Source organism: Schistocerca serialis, chromosome 5 (genome assembly GCF_023864345.2).
Source record: "Schistocerca serialis cubense isolate TAMUIC-IGC-003099 chromosome 5, iqSchSeri2.2, whole genome shotgun sequence".
In the NCBI taxonomy this organism is placed as follows: domain Eukaryota; kingdom Metazoa; phylum Arthropoda; class Insecta; order Orthoptera; family Acrididae; genus Schistocerca; species Schistocerca serialis.
In genome coordinates this window covers 247,095,131-247,115,449 of record NC_064642.1, presented here as the reverse complement: position 1 = coordinate 247,115,449, position 20,319 = coordinate 247,095,131, and positions in this window count along the sequence as shown.

Sequence of the window (20,319 nt, the reverse complement as noted above, 5' to 3'; positions counted from 1 at the left end):
GTCAATCATCCAGACTGTTGCCCTTGCAACTACTGAAAAGGCTGCTGCCCCTCTTCAGGAACCACACGTTTGTCTGGCCTCTCAACAGATACACCTCCGTTGTGGTTGCACCTACGGTACGGCTATCTGTATCGCTGAGGCACGCAAGCCTCCCCACCAACGGCAAGGTCCATGGTTCATGGGGTTCCAAAAAAATGTTCAAATGTGTGTGAAATCTTATGGGACTTAACTGCTAACGTCACTAAGCTTACACAATACTTAAACTAAATTATCCTAAGGACAAACACACACACCCATGCCCGAGGGAGGACTCGAAACTCCATTTGGACCAGCCGCGCAGTCCATGACTGCAGCGCTCTAGACCGCTCGGCTAATCCCGCGCGGCGAGTTACGATTCCAGAAGAAATAAACAGTTTATGGATTGCTAATGACACTGTAATTTTATCAGAGATGGCAAAGAATTTGCAAAAAATACTTGAATAGAAGGGATATTATCTTGAAAAGATGTTATACAATAAACTTAGATAAATATAACACAATCGTGACCAACTGTATTGGTAGCAACTGAAGTGACGGTGGGCGAATTTCGTTAGAAAATGAGACTCTAAAAGTAGAAGCATTTCGACACGCCCTGGCGTCATATTCCGCCATTACTAAACCGCGGCGATCGTGTATCTATAAGGGCAGCAGACTTTCTTATTGTAATGCCAAAGTCTATGCTCCTGATGTGAATGACGGAGCTATTAACAGCGTCCCGCGTATCAGATGAAGCCAAAGACAGAGACGTAATGCACAGTCTGGTGAGGTGGACAGATCTTAAGTAACCTCGTCAATTGGGGAGTGTTTGTCCTGTTATAGCTAATGTCTTGGCACGTTATCTAGCAAATAAGTAAATAATTAAGGTTCCCCTTACATTACAAGTGCTGTTCGTTCCGAAGACACCAGCCAGAGAGTCAGCAATGATCAGGACCAGACTGCGTTTTTAATATGCTTGAAAAACTGCATTGAAAAAAATTTGGAAAATCTGACAGCCGATACTGCGCTTCATCCCCATGCTGTCCCACGAGGTCATGTCGGCGCCAGTCAAGGTTAATGCTGCGACGGCACCTGGTTTTCTTCAGCCAGGTTCTGTTGTCTTCGGTTTGTGGACTGTGACAACATTGTTCAATTACAGGACAGTGTAACAGCACTAACTCCACTATCGACCACAATCAAACTGTTTTAAAGTCTGCCATTTTATACTCGTAAGCAATTGCACTAGACACACCTAACCACCTAATGACGGCATCAGAACGTCGTGGTATGCACACCAAGAGACACCAAAAGCGCTGGAGTGTTTTCGTGACCCATGAGCGCTGCATCCCCGCCCACAGTTCACGAAGACTGTTGGATCTGCACCCAAGATATACACGTCTCGTTCCATGTTGTCTCAAATGTGCTGCTTAAGAATGAGGTTAAATAATCAATTTTTGGGGGCTATAGGGAGTTTGGAGCATCCAAGCACCATCTCATAGATGCAATGTTTTCCACATCATTCGAGGACGATGGTTTGCTGCCTTATGTCTCTGAAAGTATAGATCGCCTTTAGGGCGATATCTCTGATGCTCCAGATATGGTGTGTAGGAATTAAGTCGGATGATGAATTTTTTTCTCGGCTTAGGATGAGGCTAGAGGTCGTAACGGGACATCCTCCTCTAGCATTACTTTCCTCGACAGTAGTTGTTGATACCAGTATTACGTATTTTTCGAATTTTGGACGGGTCAGTATTATCTGAGATGCTTTCCTAAAAACTTTCATATAATGTTATACACAGTATGCTATATTTAAAGTTAAATTTATGAAAATTAATTACTTTGTAACATATTTTAGTTCCGACATTATAATCGATAACTACTTGTTTGAACGTACAGTTAAAACTCTTTTTTTAGAAGCATTTGAAATTACGCATTATTTGTGCACTTAAAATTTCTGTTACTAATTAAATATATTTATGTAAAAAATTTTCCAACAACTATCTTCCAGTTCATGTAGTTCAAACCAACCGTGAGGACCTGAAGTTAGATTTTCAGCTTCAAGAATTAAAGCCTTAGACATGAAAAACTATTTGCTACGTTTATTTGTGGATTAATTTATGAAATAATAATCGAAATTAACAACGTAACGAAGAGTACTAGGAAATCATTTCTTAAATAAAATTGTAAATGCTTTCGGAATATCGTTATTTCCTCAGAGTGTAAGAATCGCAAGCCTGACTCTGATGTGATCGGACGTATTTTTCTATAATAGGTGCGGACAATGTAATTTCGACTTCGTCAACGTGAAAATTCATAGTACTGTATGATATAGTAAAACGTGAGAAAATCAGTGGAAAATATATTTATGTAAAAAATTTTGCAACAACTATCTTCCAGTTCATGTAGTTCAAACCAACCGTGAGGACCTGATGTTAGATTTTCAGTTTCAAGAATTAAAGCCTTAGGCAAGAAAAACTGGAGCCATCTCAGCATGACAAGCTAAGTAAACTGGAAAGTTTATTGTAATCTTTGCTCCTCTCAAATCTTCATAAAAAAACCTTGCTTATTAATTACTTGGACTGGGAATTGTTTAATGTCGACGATAGACGGAAGAAGTAAGGAGGGGGGATATTTCAAGGTACACAAGCACTGTCAAGTTGATGAACTGTTTTTCGAACCGTTTTCACACAATTCGATGGGGATGGAACGGTGCTCTGTCCTCCTAAATATATGGATAGCTTGTAGGAAGCATAAATTGTTTGTAACTTGTTATTACGGGAATTAGCCATACACAGATAGATAACGGTATATAAAAGGCAGAGAGCAAACATGGTATGCTTCTGCTACCTAGCGATAACACTGATGAAGTGAGCTCACAATAAACTGAGCTCACCTAACATGGTGCGTTGCTGCCACCAGACACATAAATGAGAAATCTTAAATTGTACATATTTTGTTTTGAACGTTACTGTTAAATAATGACTTGTGTATTGTTATATGTACTTTTGTAAAACTGCTTTTATCATTGTAATTGTCATGGACTTATGTAACTACAACTGTACAGGGTCATGACTAGTTTTAAAGCATACCCGTAATCAGTAGGGACTTCCCCGTGGAAAGATTTTGGCGGCAGAATTACCGTCTTTTTACTCACCAGAACATTCTATAACTGATGTTGTAAGACAGTCTCGGGTGATGTCTGAAATGGCGAACACGTATATTACATTGTGGTGGACATTTATGATAATTGTTATGTAAACCTTGGATGGACGAGGTAAAGTTGCTATTATTAATTCTACAGTCTTTTAAGCAGCTCTTATCCAACAAAGAACTGGTGGCTATATATATATATATATATATATATATATATTGAAACACGTATGTAACATAGCAGCGATGGCGAGGCATTGTAGCATCTGTGACCAGAGAGTTTGCGCTTGACCGCGCGAGTGTTGCGAGCATTTCGCTGGTTGTCGCTATGCAGAGCAGTAGTCTGTCAGTAGTCGTCGCGAGCAGTAGCTCTGTTCAGTTGCGGGTAGTCGGTCGGTAGTAGTTGCAGAGCAGTACGCTAGTAGTCGTCATGCAGAGTACTCGGTCAGTAGTAGCAGCCCAGTGCGGTTGTGTGATGTAGGCGGTCGGCAACACTGGTCAAGATGGTGAATAAGGTATACTGCTAATTAATATAATCATTAGATAATGAAAAATTTTATTTGTTGTAATTATTCTCCAACAAGTTCCCCAATAATAATTTTTATTTCAAAAGCATTTTTTTCAAAAAATTTAATTTTTTATTGAACTAAAGATTTCGTTGCACTTCCCATTTCATTCCACTTCTTTTGAAGAAAAATTTCACTAAAATCACAAAAAAAGAGAATATTATTATTTGCAATGCAGTTCCTCCAAGCGGTGCGCAACAACAAGAGCAGAAATGTGACATCCATTTATTCTGAGGTAAGACTTTAACTCTGATTGTTTTACACAGGGCCAAAGACCGATGTTTCGGTTTAATTGAATTTTCTTATCACTGAATAGACTTTAATTTTTTTGAGGAATTTATATTTGAGTCAGATTGCGATTCTCACTTTTATTGTCATTAAATTTAATTGCAGGGAGGTTACGTTTGGCTCCCATTTCTATTAAGTATTGTCCTTTTTTCCTTTTAAAATTTTTGTGGGGAGGTTACACTTGGCGACACCCAGTCCAGGATCGTATTTCGTTGAGAGTCTTTTGAGCGACAGTCAGATATCTGCTCTTATTTGCTTAGATATAATTAGGATTTGGCGCAACGCTTTTATTAATCTTGTGACTTTCTTTCTACAGGTCAACGGCAATTCGTTGCTCTATTGTATTTGTGTGTTGCTTTTGCATTTGTGCTTATTGTTTTGTGAATAATTGTGACTGTTGTTAAAATGCCGCGAAAGACTATGAATAGTGTATCGCGAGGTATTATGAACGAAATAAGCGAATTAAATAACTTCACCAATAATACTAGTGACACGCAGTGTAATCATGACAATCCTGCGTCCACTAACAATCAGTGCATTCCAACCACTAATGATGACTTTCACCTTAATGATGAACAAACGAACTCAATTGTCTCGTCTGTTAATTTGACGACAATTGATGACGCGGGACGCTCTATAGTAATGAGCGCTGCCGAGCTTAACACACCCGATTTAGAAAATCCAAGTAATGTACAGACAAATTTGTCTAATGAAAATGAACAGGATACACAAAGTACGACGGATTTATTTAATTCCGAAATAGTGAGTGACAGTGTAGGTCCGACTGATAATCCTTTTTGTAAGTTACGGAATGACCAAATGGTCACACAGAACGTGACAATTGCATGTACTCCATCACAGAGCACTGAGAATGCAACTGCTACTTTTGATGTGAATCAATTTATGGCAATAATGCTACAGTTTAAGAACGACCTTACTGCAAATTCCAAACAACAGAGTGAAGATATCAAACAACAATTTAGTGAACAGGATAAAAAATTTAATAAAATTAATGAGAAACTTGACAATAATGACGAAAATCTCAAACAACTTAATAAAAAATTAGACGACAATTCCAGACAGCTTAGTGAACAAATTAGAGACGTTGCCGCGCAGTGCCATGACACTAAGGAACAGTTGCGCGTGGAAATTGAGGCTTGTTCTCAAAAAAATAGCGAAGAAATTAAGTCTGTTGCGCAAGAATTAAGGGAAATGCAAACAGCCGCAACAGAAACACTCAGAGACGAAATTAGCGGAGTCGCTAAACAATGCTCTGAAAAAGCTGCACAATTACGGGACGAGTTTAGAACAATGACGGTAGAACTTTCGCGCACTATGGACGCAAAGATAGACGCGAAATTCGAACAGCAGAACACTCAGATTAACGAGCGCTTTAATCAGCACATTCAGAACAGTGATACGCGTTTCCGCAGATTTATTCAGGATCAAAACAAAGTAAAACGACAAGTCATGGAAACAATCACTGCACAAAGACAAGAGGACAAACGTAAAATATTCGCGAAAGCGAAGACGTATGTAGACAATAATATTACTACAGTGTCCGACAAAATTAATACCATAGAACAATTGAACGCGGAATTACGGGATGAAATTTCTGATCTTAAATCAAAAACAGATACACACACAGTAAATATTCAAACAGTGACAGATAGATTCGAACAATTAGATCTAACACAGGATTGTGATGTTATCAAAGCTGATGTTAAAAAACTGAGCGAAACTACGCGCAAGTTGCAAAAACAGATTAATGCGTCTGATTCTAAAACCGATGATCAGGTTAAAATACTGACTGAAAAATGTGATGAATTGGCCAGTCGTATTGATGTTATCGAAAATACTAATGACAATAAATCAGACGATACTGCACCGGTTTCATTTATCCAAACACCTGAATTTCAAAATTTACAGCAGACAATTAATGAGATCGATTCATCTAACAACACGTTACGTAGGAAGTTATCAAATTTACAACAAGAAGTAACAGAGATGAAAAACATTTCAGTTAATAACATGCCACAACAGACGCCACTTTTTGAACATGAGTCAGACTCACGCAGTGCGTATAATTTGGGTAATCTACAGAGAGTACGGGACTTAGGTTCCGATCAACCACAGTTCAATAGATTCTCTTACGATCCTGAACCTGTTCCATCACACAGAGATGATAATTTCGACTACAAACATTTTCTGTCAGTGAGAAAGTTTAAGGTTTTCAAAAACGATAGAACGCAGATTCACCCATTGGATTGGATTCAACAATTTAGCTTTGCTCTTCCACCGACTTGGCCTGTAACACACAAACTTGAATTTATTTGCAGCTTTTTGGAAGGCGAACCGGCAACTCGTATGAGACCGATCGCGAGACAGTGTTACTCGGTAGAGGAATTTCAGAATGCTTTTCTGTCAGCGTACTGGTCGAAGACGACACAGCGCGGAATTAAAGATCAGTTGATTAGTTTGCCAAATTACGAGAACTCAAATTTTCCGAGTGTGACGCAATTTTTTGAGCACATGGTACAACAAAACCAGTACCTAAGTGAACCGTACAGTGAATCCGCACTTATACAACTATGCATCTCTAAATTACCACGGTCATTACGAGTGTCACTTCTAACGGGCCAGCAAAAAGAAAACATTTCAGCATTCAGAGATCTTTTACAGCTCTTGGAGGTACAGCAATCCGATTATTCTTTTGTAAACAAAAACTTTTCGTGTAACAACCAAGGTCAACAACAGTACTACAATTATGATCAGGAACGTAATTTCAATCGGAAAGATAACAGACGGTTTAGGAACAGATAACAGACGGTTTAGGAACGACAACTACCAAAACTTTAATAACAGGCAAAATTCTAATTATCAATACCGTCAAAATTTTCAGCAACAGGAACAACACTTTGGTAACAATAGAGGTGTTTCACAACAACAACATCAAAACCAGCCGGTTAGCATACCTAACCAACAATGGAATACACAAGGTCAACCAGGCTTTAATGTTTCGCCGCGTGGACGTATAGTCCCTGGTTCAACAAATAGTAACGCACGGGAGCAGAGAAACAACTATGTACAAAGAAGACAGTATTTCAATTCCTATCGCAATACACCGTATAGGAATGATTATTACGACAGACGTAAAAACGATGAGCACAATTACCAGCGTACATATAATAACAGTCGGTCTCACCAACAGCAAAATCATACGCAAGAACATATTCTCATGAATGAACCCGACAGTAGGTACCATCCAGAGCGTAACACGTCTGGAAGAAGTAATAGAACAGTTCAAATAGTAGAAATGCCACAGAATCCTCCTAGTAACAATAACACGTCAGATAGAATCTGACTAGATACTGCACAGGACGCATCTTCTAATAACACAAGCACTACCTTTGACACACAAAATGTTGTTCACGAAAATGTAATTACTTTTGACAATATCAGAGACACTCTTTTACAGGAAAGACCAGTTGTTCAGAAAACTATTTCACATCCTGTTATTGAAATCAAAATTGGTTCTTCGAAATTTTCAGCAGTAATTGATTCCGGATCACCAATATCAGTAATAAATGAAGAGACTTTTAATGAGTGCAACAAAGAGAATACGTATCCGACATTACCATTAGGCAAAACAAAAGTGAAAGGAGCGGTACCGAGTAAAGGAGTAGACGTTAAACTACAGACGCATTTATCATTTTGTATTGGAGGTCATACTTTCCACTCTAATTTTTGGATTGTTCCTTTATTGACAACAGACATTATTTTAGGCACGAATTTTCTGGTACAACACGACGCAGTTATTGACTTTCAGAATTCTTATTTAATGCTAAAGGATGAAAATGTACAATTGGCTTTAGAGTTTCAGCACTCTTTATCTACGGAAGAACAAACAATTAACCGCACAGAGGTCATTTCCGCAACACGTAACATAGACTGTAATCCCACATTGTTCACGGATACGTACGTACACAACTATAATACTCCAGACGAAGCTGACTACGACGTAATGCAATTGATTTCTGATAAGGTTAAAGAGAGCAGTGCAAGTACAGACGACGAACGAACGCAGTTACACAAGATTCTTTTACAGCAAGCTCCAGTTTTTGACAACATTCCTGGTACTATGTCCGGCTTTATGTATGAATTTCAAGTGAAACAGCACGACACATTTAAAGCAAAGCATTATCCCATTCCATACATTCACAGAGAACAAGTTAAAAAAGAATTGCAGGATATGCTTGATCAAGGAATTATTGAACCAGCAGTTAGTCCGTACATAAACCCGCTGCATATTGTTAAGAAAAAAGATGGCTCACTTCGCCTTGTACTTGATTCACGTCACATTAATGACATTATTATTAATGAAACAGATCGACCACAGACACTAGAGGAACTTTTACAGAAATTTCACGGTACAGCTGTTTATTCTACACTAGATTTGAAATCGGGATTTTGGCAAATTCAACTTCATCCGAATTGCAGAAAATACACAGCATTTCTTTGTTTCGGTGACTGTTATCAATTTTGCAAATTACCGTTCGGCTTAACTATTTCTTCTGCAGCTTTTATTCGCGGTTTGAACACAATACTTCCGACAGAACTTAAAGACAGAATTACGACGTATGTAGACGACATTCTTATCGCAGAAGCTAACTGGTCCGAACACAATCGGATTCTTGAACAACTGTTACAAACTTTTCATGCACAAGGACTTACAGTTAATCTTAGTAAATCGCACTTTGGCAAAACTTCCATAAAATTTCTTGGACACGTAATTTCAGCAGAAGGCATTGCACCTGATCCGGAAAAACTTCAAGCTCTACGTGACATTACCGTTCCTACGACGAAGAAGCAATTACGCAGTTTTTTGGGCTTAATTAACTTTTTTCGTAAATTTATTCACCATTCTGCTTTAGACACGCCTAGACTATGCCAATTAACAGGTAAAAACAGTATTTGGTCTTGGGATAAGCAAGCACACTCTGAATTCATGAACCTGAAACATGCTTTGTTGAATGCACCACTATTATCGCACCCAGATCTTACTAGAAATTTTTCCATTGCCACCGACAGTTCTAACACCGCTTTAGGCGTACATATTTTCCAGGAAATTGAAGAAGATGGTTCAACAGTTATTAAAAACATCGCATTTGCAAGCCGCATTCTGTCACCCGCTGAACGAAATTATTCTGTTACAGAACTTGAAACATTATGTGTTGTATGGGCTTTTACGAGATTTAGGCACTTTCTTTATGGCAGACATACCACCGTTTACACAGATCACAGAGCGATACAATTTTTACTTTCAGCTAAATTTACTCACGACAGATTAAGCAGATGGAAACTGTATTTACAGGAATTTAATTTTACAATAGTTCACATTCCCGGCACACAAAATGTTATAGCAGACGCACTATCGCGTTCTCTCGGCAACAATCAGCAAGACGTAGCAACCAACTTCTGCAAAACAAATTTCAGTGTCATGTACATTCAGCAAGTTGCATTTGAAAACTTTATTTCATCGTCATTACAGGACATAGCACAAGAACAAAACAAAGACAATGTGTGGAAAGAAATTAAACAGCTTTGGCTAGATAAGAATAATGTTACGATTAGGAACCACTACACTGTACGCAATGACATTCTGTTTCGCCGCTCTCATCCTGACAGCAACAATTGGTTATTATGCATTCCTGACGAACTGGTTAACAAACTAATTTGGTACACTCATTTAAGTTACGCACATTACGGAGCAAGAAAATGTTTTCTTATACTGAGACAGAACTGTTATTTTACTAACATGGAAAAACGTATACGACGAGTTTTAGCGTCTTGTAAAATTTGCCAGAAAGCTAAATCAGACACCACTTCACATATTCCTCCTTTATATCCCATTATACCTGTTAAATTAAGACACATGGCCGCTGTAGATATTTTTGGTCCGATTCCGAGAACTAACAGAGGTTTTTGCTACATTTTTGTCGCTGTTGAGCTTACTTCAAAATTTGTTACTTTCACTCCACTACGCAAAGCTACTGCTAAAACTGTTTCGAAAGCATTTGTAAAACATTTTCTATCTCATGTAGGGCATGTAATGAAAGTAATTTCTGACAATGGATCTCAATTTCGTAGTAGCGTATGGACACGCATGTTACGAGCCAGAAACATTTCTCCGATCTATATATCCAAGTACCACGCTTCTTCGAACCCCTGTGAACGATTAATGAAAGAAATTGGTAAACTGTGCCGAATATACTGCCACAAAAGACATATTGATTGGGATACACACATACTCTCATTCCAAGATGTAATTAATTCCATTCCAAATGAATCCACTATGCTATCTCCGTCTGTTATACTGAAAAATGCTGAACCACCTAACAAAATTAAAGAATTAATAACATTTCCTACATCTCGTCGATTACGACACCACGAAATAATTGACATTGCGCTGAACAACATCAAACGTGCCGCAGAGCGCCGGAGAAGACAGCAAAAACAGGTTTGTACACGCCGCGACTTTCACGTTGGACAGAAGATACTAGTACGTACACACTATTTATCCAGTAAATTAAAAGGTAAGTGCAGTAAATTTGAACTTCTATACGCAGGTCCATATCGGATTCGCAGCATCCCTCACCCCAATGTTGTACACGTCGAAACTTTGAGAACCAGAAAATCGAAAGGCAATCACCATATCTCAAACATTAAACCGTTTATTGAATGAAGACACTTTATGATTCAACACACTATGATGTCATTTACTAATGCAATTAATTCACCTGACTAATTACTGATGATTATCGTATTTTTTCTTGGCAAGTGCCCGGCAAGGTAAGGTTAGCAGGTCGCTTCTCTTGTCGTTACACATCAGACCGTGCACATTTTCCACTCTTTTGTGTGTATGATTGTTTTCAAGTTTTGTTTGTATGTACTGTGAAATAGTTAAGATATAACACACACCAGTTGACTTTGACATTTTTTGTTGCTCTATGACACCTCAAGATCGTGACTGTTTTACATTTTTTTTTTTTTTTGCTACTGCATTGTATTATTCTGTGTACATTTTTGCATCTGAACACTGTCAACGTCTTTAACATATTACGTTTTCTGTCATGTTATGCTGTATGGTTAATTGTGTCACCATAAACCAGTCATTATTTAGTGGGTATATGATTTAAATGCAAGACATTAATCTCTGTTCATCAATTTCAGAAAGAAATGATGTATGTAAGAAATAAATTCAACAGAAATGGGAATTTCACCTACGGAATAAACGAAAGGAGATGCGATAACTTTATGAGGAAGAGTAAATGGATCAGGATTAACAAACATTAACACGAATATACTATACTCATCACAGAATAGCAGTCTTAACTAATTTTTTCTTTCAGAATACAAGGTGATTGATGCAGGCTGTCAGAGAGAACTACACATCTTAGTTTTAGTGATGACATATGCTAGAGATAAGGAATAGTTGTATAATGAGTAAGGAAGTTATTTTTTTTGCAGATGATAATGAATACTGATGAATAATGATGAAGGAAATGGTATTATGAATAATGAAGTTTTTCTTTACAGGTGATGATAATAGTGAAGTTATGATGATATGGATAATGAAGTTTTCTTTACAGATGAGGATAATGTTGAAGTTATGTATTTATGCTACGTAGTTATTTAAGTATTTGTTGCAGTTTGTTTTGACAGCAGGTGTTATATTGCATAGTAGGATGACAGAAAGTTTTGGAAAGGACAGCTATGGAGCACATTTTATACACATTTCACTACCTGTTAATTCGAAGTTCACTACTTTTCAGCATAGTGTGCGTTTCTTCTTTCAGGTCAATAATCCGTTTTTGTAATTTTTCCAGGAGAAGTTTTTTTCATGATACTTACTAAACCTGTTACTTATTATACCTGTTCTAGTACTTGCATTTTTATATTTTTACCCATTTGTGTCTATCGTTTATAAATGTGATCACATGTACTGCCTTGTTACATAATCTTGCTACAGCTGACTCATGACGAATGACGTTACCTATCCTCATTTGCTGCAATAGGTCAAAAGCAAATAGTGTTATGTTTCAGCAATTAATTATCGATTCCAACGCAATGCATTGCTACCAAAAAAATGTATTACCAGTCCCACATAATGTCACTAGTTTATGATAATTCTGAATAATACTGATTAGCTCTGAATAGTATGTCGCTTCAGTAATGACTTCTTAATGAGACAAAAAAAGTATATATTTAAGATAATGCTTTGTCACTAGCTGCCACTGTTTATTGTAATGAGACTACTTATAATGCGCATGATCATTAATGCTATGACTGTAATTAACTGATTTTTAATAATGACTTCGTAATAATCTGAATAATACTGAATGATGATTCTATTCAATACTTGCTGGCCACTGAGTGCCAATAATTAATGTCACTTGAAGAATTGTTATTAATTATGCCATTAATTAGCCCTTTTTTTCCCATGTTGAGTTTTCATGTTTTGGTTAATGGCCAATGTGTGCCAATAATTTGTATCACTCAATGTATTATGTTAATGCTAGGCCAATAATTGACTCTCCTTTTCAATTAAGGCTTCTGATGAACATTATTCTGTCTTACTAAATATACTTTGTAACTGACCAAGGACCGCCACTGTTTATTGTAATACGATTACCCATGATGCCAGCTAGTGATTCTTAATAGATTGTAATGACACATAATTAATTAACTATGATACTGTTTAATAATGCTTTGTAATTAATTAAGGCTAATAATTCTTACTATATTGAAATGACAAATGATCAATTAATTAACTGTAATTAGACAAATGATTAATTAACGACAAATGATTAATTAACTGTAATTAGACAAATGATTAATATGATTAATTAACTGTAATTAGACAAATGATTAATTAACTGTAATTAGACAAATGATTAATTAACGACAAATGATTAATTAACTGTAATTAGGAAAAGGCTAATGATTATTGGAATGACAAATGATTAATTAACTGTAATTAGGAGAAGGTTAATGATTCTTAATTATACTCTGTAACTGAAAAGAATGCGATTATTTCATAATGCTTTGTAACCAGGAAAAGAAGGCTACTGATTCTATGTACAACAATTAATGAACATTTTTCTGTAATACTACATACTTGGTACAGAAATGTTCAATAACTGGGCTATGAATGCCACAAACTACTAATTAAGTCTGTAATTGTCAATATTATGTGACTTGATGTCCTTCACCTCATAAGCTGACTACCCTGAATTACTGCAATGTCCATTTGTCCTGTTTATCCCAGTGATCATGGAGCACTATATTTGGTTTTGCACTAATTCTACGTTGGTGTGCCTTGTAAGAGTGTGGTGTTGACACGACATGCTGTCCACCACCATGAGCGATGAAGACATTATTATGGTCCCACTGTTTGGTGTACCTAATGTACTGCCAAAATGAAAACATGGAACATTACTACGACAGTTCAGTGTCGTGGCTACACTGATAAATTCTGATGGGGAAAGGAACTTCAAGTTGTGTCACTTGGTGTTGTACTACTGTGGAAAGATATGGACTTTCAGAACAGCTGTGTGCAATCTAAAGTGCTACAACCATGATGCAATCCTTCCGTTTCCTATCCTAATTCTTGTCACATAATGAAAATCATTTTTTGGTAACATCATTTCTGTTCGTAGGTTATACATTTTTTTCGATTCGCTGAACTCCAGTGCGAGTACACTTATGTCACTGGTCGACATGATGTTTTCATCATTATGTTTATTTGTTGTGAAATTGCTAAAGACATTTTTCAGTGCGTGTGCACTTTGGACATGATTTTTTTGCCATTATGTTTATTTGTTGTGAAAATGCTAAAGACATTTTTCAGTGCGTGTGCACTTTGGACACGATTTTTTGCCATTATGTTTATTTATTGCGAAAATGCTAAAGACATTTTTCGATTTGTTCTGAAGTACAGTATACGTATGTACACTCTTGTCTTTTATATTGTATATACATTTTTCTGATTTGCTACTATGTTTTGTATTCACATTTTGTCTTTGTCTGATATATTTTGTACTTAGTGCGTGTGCACAACATTTAAATATTCTGTAAGTTGTAGAATTTTGTTAATTAAAGAAAAATTTTGCCGCGCTTGGCAAGTCCAAATGACTCACCATCGCTGCCAAATTTTTGCCCCCCCAGTGGAGGGTTATGAAACACGTATGTAACATAGCAGCGATGGCGAGGCATTGTAGCATCTGTGACCAGAGAGTTTGCGCTTGACCGCGCGAGTGTTGCGAGCATTTCGCTGGTTGTCGCTATGCAGAGCAGTAGTCTGTCAGTAGTCGTCGCGAGCAGTAGCTCTGTTCAGTTGCGGGTAGTCGGTCGGTAGTAGTTGCAGAGCAGTACGCTAGTAGTCGTCATGCAGAGTACTCGGTCAGTAGTAGCAGCCCAGTGCGGTTGTGTGATGTAGGCGGTCGGCAACACTGGTCAAGATGGTGAATAAGGTATACTGCTAATTAATATAATCATTAGATAATGAAAAATTTTATTTGTTGTAATTATTCTCCAACAAGTTCCCCAATAATAATTTTTATTTCAAAAGCATTTTTTTCAAAAAATTTAATTTTTTATTGAACTAAAGATTTCGTTGCACTTCCCATTTCATTCCACTTCTTTTGAAGAAAAATTTCACTAAAATCACAAAAAAAGAGAATATTATTATTTGCAATGCAGTTCCTCCAAGCGGTGCGCAACAACAAGAGCAGAAATGTGACATCCATTTATTCTGAGGTAAGACTTTAACTCTGATTGTTTTACACAGGGCCAAAGACCGATGTTTCGGTTTAATTGAATTTTCTTATCACTGAATAGACTTTAATTTTTTTGAGGAATTTATATTTGAGTCAGATTGCGATTCTCACTTTTATTGTCATTAAATTTAATTGCAGGGAGGTTACGTTTGGCTCCCATTTCTATTAAGTATTGTCCTTTTTCCTTTTAAAATTTTTGTGGGGAGGTTACAATATATATATATATATATATATATATATATATATATATATATATATATATATATTAGTAGCTCAGTTTGAAGTTGTTGTATGCTGGCTTAGGACGTGCATTATGTTGCAGCAAGATCTGTTGTACTGGCCAGGTATGACGATGGAAAGCGATGTGATGTTTAAGTCATAATTAAAAACTGCAAACACATTGTACAGTAAGAATTCTCGTTAGAGGCTCTAAGCAGTGCTCACCACCTGTGAAAAGACTAAAGTATATTTTTTATTGGTTCACTTCAGTGTATTGTAAAAGTCGTGACCTCATCTCTATGGTTGTAAAGATAAGTGAGCTGGTGATAAATACATCTTCTAAATTTGTATTACTGGCATCATTTAGTAAAACATTGTAGTGTTACCAAGGAATTTTACGAGATATTTTACTATAAATACTACTATAAATTGGAAGCAGTGTTGCAGAAAAAGACACCAAAAGATACTGTGTAATTTTTCTTACCTACAACAGCAAATTACGATGGTGGCATTTCAGTCTTCTTGATTTCGTGAATTTATTTGTGTGTGACGAAAATAATTTCCAGTTTGTTAAAATGCGGGACACAGTGTTTCTTTGTGAATGAAAGTGTAATCACATCAATGCAGGCTTACTTTTACATAAAGTTTAACCTTTTAATAATAATACAAAGCACAATTCTATACAGAGTGATCAGATATTGTGGAGTAATACGAAAGTAATGATTACAAGGTACACTACTAATAACAGCACCCCAACAGTAGCTAATCATCTTCAACGCTTAGCAGGTCACATACACTGATTATTTCACAGTATATTTATTTATAAGTGTATCAAGTTTACAGTCGAGGTGTTTCCTACCAGCTAACTCAGTACAAGTATAGTGTCCATATTAATCGTTTGCAGCGTCGTCATCGGAAAGTGTTGGCCATTAATATGAATGCCCTCCTCTTTAGTGTTTTATTAATAACGTAACGTTCCCTGCTTCTTTCCTAAAAATTCTAATTGTGTGTTAAGATATGAGCTCTGCATTCTAGGGAGAAATCAGTAACGTGAATGCTAGTTACTAAGTACACGCAAGTGTCTTCCCACAAACATTTACGAGTCCGATCGCCGATCATGGTCAATTATAAGCGAATACATATCCATATCAGGATGTGGCATCGCACGTGGCTTCCTGTGACAGGACTTTCTCATGTGGGAATCATGTTTAGCGAACATTTGAGAGTCTTGTAAAAAATCTGACGTAACTGAGTAAATGAAATTAGGAACCATTTTCCTTATTAAAAAGAGGTTGTAGGTAAAAATAACTGATAGGAGTTTTTCACATGTTAAACTATGTGTGATAAACATGTGAAAAAACATTAGAAAAATTGTTTATTTTGGTTAGTTAATACTAGAAAATTTTTCAAGATGGGTGACAAACAGGCACAAGGAGAAGAGCAAAGGCTGTTTGGGCAATGTACACAATATGGATGCAGTTGGTGGGAATGCAGACCTTAACAGTGTATCAGATAAAGTACAAATGGGGAACTGTAAGTCAATTATGCCACTCAATACAGAGACAGAGTCAAAAGATATAATCATTATCACCACAGTTAAATAAGGCTACGCAGACAATGAGAACAGAACAAAGTCAATTGAAACAGTCCTCGACAAAACAAATAAAACAGTCAATATAGGCATCTGAAACCGAACAAAATGAAGCAATGTAAACACTAACGAATAGGTCACACAACTGGACAGTAAACCAGATGAAAAGGCAGGTTTAAAGCAAAAATCATTACAAGAGGATCCACAGGAAGAGGATTGTTTGTGGACCAGAAAGTAAAGGGTAACAGGTGAAGGTTGTGAATGAAAGAGTAGGTAACTGCGAGGAATATATAGGTAATATAGAAACTACTGCCATGAAATACAGTCACAATCAAATGATAGAATTAAATAAAATGCTACTGGATGGTAATAAAATGCTAGTGGAAAAGATTAAAGTGTTAGAAAAGAGAAACGTGTTAGTACCCCATGTCACATTTGGAGGAGCATGCCACAGCCGATTAGGGATAGAGATAGAAAAAATTTGACCCAAAATGTAAGATACATCCAGTGACCTTTACGAAGTTGTGTAGCAAGTTGAGACTAAAGAATTACTGGAAAGACAGAGAATTACAATAGCTGAAAATAGTGGTGATGCTAGTAACTAAGCAGACAAAGCTACACAGGAATGTGAGACTTTGAAGGAATTTCTGAACAAATTTTAGGAAGAATTTTGGTCAGGCAGTAAATAGAATGAAATCTACCAGGAATTTTTAGACGCATCACTATACCGGAGCCAGGGAAGTAGGAGCATGAGGGAATACTGTAAAGGCTTTGAGGCGTAGTGCCTTCACATCGCTCCTGTCACTTGTTAGGACAATATCGTTATAGGCATGAGTCACCGACAGATCTCACCAGCTGACATGGACCTCAGTTACAGAGCTGCACGTAGTTGTACTAGTAGACGGCAAGGGTCAGCAGTTGACGGACAGTGCTAGCAGTCGTAGTCAAAACAATGTTGTAAAGTTATGTTTGATCAATATTTAAGGTATTTGCGTAATTATAATTGTTTTATATGTGTAGTAATTAGCAGTGTGAGTGTTGTATGAGTGAGTGAAGAAGAACAGAAGTAAATGAAAATTGTTTTGTTTATTCACGAAGTACCAGTTAAACTATACAGGGGATTTACTACAGTTAAATGCGCAGTCAGTTTATGGTACTAATAAATCATGAGTAGAACACAAATTAATCGGTAATTTCGGAAGGAGTAATTTTATATTTGATACTTTTCTAAATTTATTTATTTAGCAATTGCCATAGAGAGAAATGTTTTACTATAATTGGTCATTGAAGCAAAGCGCGGGTTAGCGCGGGATAATACTGCAACCTGATTTGCTGTTTGTGATATTAGCCAATCAGAAAAATGCAGGCTCAGGCCAATCTATGCTGGGAACAAAGCCTTTGGTCTGATCTAAGGAAGTCGGGGCTGAGGGCTCGAACCAGTAACATCTCATTGAAAGCAGCTCCAACCAAAATACTGTAAAATCGCGAAAAAATGCTAATTAAGAGTTCTCGAAGTAGTACAAAGCGTATTTAAGTGAACAGTATAGTGGAAGTCGTGTGGAATTTCGGACGGAATATCAAAATTATTGCTTTTGACTGTTAGTTAAAACCGCGTGGCGTGTTGTGCGATCTAAGACTGGAACAGGTAATACTTGTAGAGCAGGGTGCACAACATTTGAGCAAGCATTTTCATAATTAAACAATCTGGTGAACTCTATTAACTTCGGTAACGGGTGTAAATACTATAAACTGGCTACATGTGTGGTTGTGGTGTGTGCGTGTGAACTTTACATTGTGTTTCCACTTAGTATGGACTAGGCAGTATTAACTGTGATCTTTATCGTAAAAATACACCTGAAAATTTACATTGCAAAGTTAAAACTTTTATTTCGGTAGCTGGCTACATCCCGTTTACCGGAAAATTCTATGTATGTTGCGACCTGCAATAGAGAGCAGTGGTCTAGTATTTTCTACTACAGCTTTTAGCTAGACAAATGAACATTTCTGGACACTGGTAGGGCGGTAAAAAGTAACGTGCCGCACTGCAGCTTGTGTAGGAAGACAGAACTTGTAAAGGGATTGGTGACTGAGGAGCATTTATTGGAGTGTACAGGGTTATGTCAGTCTGAGAAACGGTGACCGAGCCACATTTTTAAGGAGATTAGGTGAACTTGATGTGTGGAGCAGATCTAATGAGAACAAATCTCACAGCAAACAAAACAGGTCGAATAGTAATAATTACTATAATAATAGTAATCAAAATGTTCTTAGGGATTATGCTGCAAGAGCAGTAAGAACAGACAGAGATAGGAGAGGTGGAAGAGGTCGTGGAAATAGAGGCGGTTACAATACTAGGACATATTACCCAGATGGTAATGAGGAAAATGAAAGGCCACATCAGTGAAGGGCTGAGCTGGAGCGGATAGAGCCACAGAAAGAAATTAAAATTATCTTTAAAAACATGAAAAAGGAACAGAATAATGATCAATTTCTGAAATTAGTCAAATGTGAACTTAGCAAAAAGGGGAGTAATAAAACATCCAACTATTACTGTATCTTCAATGGTACATTGTTCATAAGGAAAGATGAAACAGCTGATCTATGGAAAGTGTGTTGGCCAGATGAACAAGTAATCACTTTAACTGACTGTGTCTATGTGAGTTATGGACACTGTGGGAGTAAAAGGAGAGTAAATAAATGATGGAATCAGTATATTTTAATAATATGGGTAGGAGAGTAAATGAGTGAATAAAGACGTGTGACTTTCGTAAAAAAGCTAAGATAAGCAACCAGAAGAGCAGGAGCCCATGCAATCTATATTGACTAATGACGTTTTAGAATTAGTTGCTTTTGATTCCTTTGGTCTGTAACACCATAGCTCTAATGCTGTATTGATTTATTTTGCTTTTGTTTCATTTCATGTTACATCATTGAGTATCTGTAAATGTGTTTGAATCGATAACATAAAATTGTATACTACTTTCTTTGTTAAAACTGTGATGTCATGATTTGATTCTATGCACTGTAGTATATCTGTCATTTAAATTCTTTGTCCCATTTGGAGGGAACAAAACTTACTATGTATAATTGTAATTTCTCTGTGAATAATTTTTTGTGGAAATGTCAATATGTGCAAATGTTCTGTTTTATTTAATGTGTTTAGTTGCTGCTATGTAAACTGCTGACCTTCCTTTAGAATTCTTAGTTGATTTGTATGAAAAAGGTGTAGTGGTTCCCCTCGGGAACGGAACTGTAGCTCGCGCAAATTGTGGTTGACCTAGTTGAAAAGGTGGAACTGGAGTCAGTCGGAGACGAGTTACCAAACTGTGCACTGACGATGTAAGAGTTGTATATTGTGCTGGTTTCGAGAGAGGCTTTTTCTGCCACTTTCGAATGCCTTGGATGGATGGATAGATGGCTGGAACGATTCTGGAATTGGTATTCATCATCACCACCAAGAAGGGGCAGAGTCCAGCAATTCTGCGTGCAAATCCACCTACCAACATGCAGTTGCCACCACATTGCGCAATCACTGTAATGGAATACTATAATAATGTACAGTGAAGGATCAGCTTATTGCATGTTTTAGTGTGCACAAATAGAAGGTAACTTATTACTGAAGTCATGTACCTACCTGGATTTTTTTTCC